Source organism: Cavia porcellus, unplaced genomic scaffold (assembly GCF_034190915.1).
Source record: "Cavia porcellus strain 051 isolate PalLab524CR breed Dunkin Hartley unplaced genomic scaffold, mCavPor4.1 scaffold_29, whole genome shotgun sequence".
In the NCBI taxonomy this organism is placed as follows: Eukaryota; Metazoa; Chordata; class Mammalia; order Rodentia; family Caviidae; genus Cavia; species Cavia porcellus.
The window spans coordinates 30,363,795-30,368,127 of record NW_026947512.1 but is presented as its reverse complement, the minus strand read 5'-3'; the positions used below and the strand labels follow the sequence as shown (position 1 = coordinate 30,368,127).

At 43.9% G+C, this 4,333-nt stretch overlaps 1 pseudogene; it reads left to right on the top strand.

Moving 5' to 3' along the window:
• The first annotated feature begins 313 nt into the window (after nt 1–313).
• Nucleotides 314–4,115, top strand: LOC106028738 (palmitoyltransferase ZDHHC20-like; annotated as a pseudogene).
• Nucleotides 4,116–4,333: the final 218 nt, after the last annotated feature.

Genomic DNA, 4,333 nt, shown 5'->3' with positions numbered 1-4,333 from the left:
CCGCGCACTAGGGCAAAAGCAAAGGCAGGCCGCAGGGGGGCGCGGGGTGGGGGCGGGGCCTGGTAAGGTGGGGGCGGGGCGGCAGAGCCCAGAGGGGCGGGGCTCCCCAGCTCCTCCTCTGACGCCAAGCGGCGCGCAAGGAGCCGCCGGGGGACGAGGGCCGGGGCCGGGGGCGGGGCCGGGGCGGGGCCGGGGCCGGGCGGGGCCGGGGGCGGGGTCGGGGCGGGGGCGGGGCCGGGGGCGGGGTCGGGGCGGGGCCGGGGCCGGGGTCGGGGTCGGGGCGGGGGCCGGGGTCGGGGTCGGGGCGGGGGCCGGGGCCCTGGCCTTGCGGCCCCGGGCTGGGCCTTGTACGGCGGAGCGCGGCGCCCGGACGCTCCGCCCGGACGCTGGCGGTGCGCTGCGGCCTGCGCGTGGTGGGCCGGGTGCCCGCGCCCCGCGTCGCCCTCGCGCCTGGTCCTGCTCCGCCTGCGTGGTGGAGCCGTGCGTGTGTACCATCGGAGAAATGCGGCAACAAAGAAGTGACGAAAACAGGAAGCCCGCTGTTTTCATCTGTGCTTGTGATGTCTGCGTGGCCCCATCGGATGACCATACTCACGTCTCCTGTTACCCTTCCAGAGAGTTCCATTTGTCCACTTCTGAAAAGGAAGCTTATGAAAAGGAAGACAACCAAGAAAGACAAGCAATTTTGGGAAGAGCAGCAAGAGATTTACCTATTACCACAACAGCTTCAAGAACTATCAGATACTGTGAAAAGTGTCAGTTTATTAATCCCGATGAGACCCATCACTGCTCAGCATGTGACACATGCATTCTCAAGATTATCACAGTCCCACAGTGAATAACTGCGGGATTTTCTAATCACAAATTTTTCGTGCTGCGTTTACTGTGTTTTCTGTTATATTGGCTTTTTGTTCAACAGTTTTAGAATATTTTAATATTTGGAAGAGTGTACTGACAGATACGAACAAAATTCCACTTTTCCTTTTCTTTGTGTCTGTAATGCTCTTCCTCCATGTCCTCTGGCTGTTCGGGTACCACTGCTGGCTAGTTGAAAAAAATAGAACAACTATAGAATCATTCCGTTCACCTATGTTTTCATATGGACCTGATGGGAATCGTTCCTCTGTCAGCTACAGTAAAAATTGGAGATAAGTATTTGGCGACGAAAAGAAATACTGGCTACTCCAGTGTTTTCAAGCTTGGGTGATGGTTGCAGTTTCCCAACTTGCCAAGAGGGGACGGATCTAGAACAAGCTTCTGGAACAAACCAAAATGAATGACTATGCTAGAAGATCTAAACTGCAGAGGTAGAAAACCTTGGGAAGTGACAGCATTGGCTGAAATCCACCTTTTCTCACCAGACCATTTAGTGAATAAAAGAACAGTTTTTTGGCCATTGACTCTCAGTGGCTGGAAAATGGAGCTGAAGATGGTGCCATCAAGTCAGGGACAAATAACCATGTCACAGTGGCAGTAAAAAATTGGGTACCACTTGTTCATAACTAATCACTCGATAAAAGCAAGATGTATATAAAAAAAAAAAAGAATGGCATACACAGAACAGATCTGTGAGATAAACATGGCCAATGACATTGCTCTGTGTCACAGATGCAGTGTGTCCACAACTAAATTCATTTTTCCTGCAAAGTAAGCTCCCTTTTCCCTTGAATTCTTTCTCTTGATTAATGACATCACTCTTTTTCTCACCAGTCGAGGCTGACTTTGGGATTGGGTTATGTTTGTTCTTCTTAGGTAACTGTATCGGGAAATTCTGTTGGTTTTAACTTACATTTCCCTAATCTTTTCTTCATTGGCACTGCTACTGTTTTGGATGAGACAGTCATAAATAATCTTAACTGGACTCCTTGACTGAAACCTATCTTTCTGATGAACCAATCTGATCATATTTTCTGCTGGTTTGAGTGTTCTTAGTGTGCACACTTTATCATAGTGATGAAGATCTGAGAAGTTGCCTTGGCTATCTCTTCAAGTTTATCTCCAACTGTTTTCCTGTGCACCCTACATTTAAGTGATAGGACCTGGCTATGCCATCTTGTCTCATATTTGCTTCTGCTGTGCCTTGGATCACCTCCCCACCTTTGCTAACTCTTGTGTTCCTGCAAACCCAAGTTTGTTGTGCTGTCTTGTCCATCCCTTTTATACCTTTTATACTGGCTCAATCCTTCTTAAAATTCTGTAAAGATTTGCTGTTTTCTTTACATGAGATTTTACTTTTATTTTTGGACTAGAGCACTTAGGTATGTTTAACATGGTAAATGTTTAGTTCATATGCCTTTCCACCCAACCCTATTAACAGTCTTAAGAGGGAATGATCAGAAATGATATGCTAGATATTTTACTGTTCTGAGTCTAATGATTACTATCTTTAATTTAGTCCTAAATGTCAAAGAGACAGGTTTTAAGAACTGACTGACTTTATTATTTGCTTCTTGTATGATCTTAGCATTCTCAATATGTTTATAAATAATTGCAAATTGAAGATTAAATCTGTAATACTAGCATTAACATGTTTGGCTTTTATTTTTTTTTTTTTTTGTCTTTTTGTTTTTTTATTGGTATCAGGGATCGAACTCACGACCGCCTGCTTGCAAGGCAGGTGCTTATGCCGCTGAGCTAAATCTCCAGCCCCACATGTTTGGCTTTTAAATGTTATTGGAAACAAAGAATTCCCCTAATTGAAATGAACCTGAATAATTTTCTTTTGCAAACTCTCCCCCATCCCATGGTATGTTTATACTATGAATGAAGCCTCGAAAGAGCATAGTGCCAGACATAATTAAATCAGAATATTCACTGTGGGTGGGCCTCATGTTAGTCATTTTACTTGTAGAAAAATGCAAATGGGGCCATACATTTCATTTTAGACATTAGAGGAACAGGATTAAGCTTTACAAATACATCAAAGATCTATCAGATTTCCATAAAGAAAAATTACCTACAGTCTCATCAATTACGGTGTTGAAATTGATCACTGATTTAAAAATGAAGCTTCCACTAAGGAATAAGAACCTATGTCTAAGGAAATTGCAAGACCTAATATAACTGAAGGAGAAATCAAAACATCAAATGCCAAAAGTAAGCAAGATGAAGGTTCATCAGAAGAAAAAAGTGGATGTGATGCAGATTTACTTGAAGGTCCATCACCAACACAAAAAGAAGATGGTTTAAAAGTTTCAGATAAAGAAAATTATACCTGTCCAGTAGACCAGGAAACAAGCTCAAAAGAAAATCCTCCCGTGCAATTGAAACATTGGCGCAGATCAAGGGGAAAAGGAAAAGGAAACAAAACACATTAGTCAGGACATGGAATTGAAGACAGGCCAGTGTTCAGAAAATACAACTTCACGTGATCAGATTGAAGATTACAACTCCAGTGAAGCTAAGCTTTTTTCAAAGAAAGTTAAGGATTTGCCCTTAATGTCATGTGATGTTAGCACTGACCAGTTTTTGAGAAAAAGAGATGAACCTGACTCTGTTAGTTCTGTTGTTAGTGAGCAGGACAGTGTTCACTCAGAACCTTTGACACCCTCAGAGGTACTTGAGTTTGAAGCCACAGAGCTTCTTCAGGAAAGCAATAGTGATCTCTCAGCCACAACTGATAAAGTAGTGAATGATGAGACGGATGATGTTCCTGGAGAAGACAGTCCTAGCACAACAGAGACCACGGCACACTCAGCAGATGAGAAGGAAAGAAACTGATAGTATGTAGCCACTGGCAGTGTGCCAACCAGAAGCACATTTGGGAGCAGTGGTCTTGGGGGTGGAGGTCAGAGACAAGAAAACAGAGGGAGGTCCTTCATACACTTTGCCTGTATGTTCAGTCAAGGGTATTACACAGGTCGACTAACCAACAACAGTGTGATTAATATGGATTTGTAAGTTTTTTAAAAAATGAGTAGGATTTTAATGGCTTCCATTCATGATCAGAAGTTCTCATTTAAGTTTTTAAAGAAATGAGACATTGCTGATATGATTGTAAGAATGTTAGCTACTTGAATAAAACTGCAAACTTTATCAGTTCTTAGCTTAAAGTTCTGTTACCTATGTTTTCCTTTTTAGTTAACTTAAAGGAAATGATTTGGAAACCATACAGTTTTGGGGGATAGTTGATGTACAGTGGTGGCTGATTGGCACTGTGATGAGGACTCAGTGTAATGCTGGTGGGGAGCCCATGTGGAGTGCTTAGCTGACCTCATGGGAGCTTGGACGGATAGAACTTAACTTTGAGTTTAATGTAATATCGCAGTCTTCCAGAAGCATGCAAACAGAATATTTGATCTGTGTGCCTCCATAAAAGTGTTAGCCTGCTGGG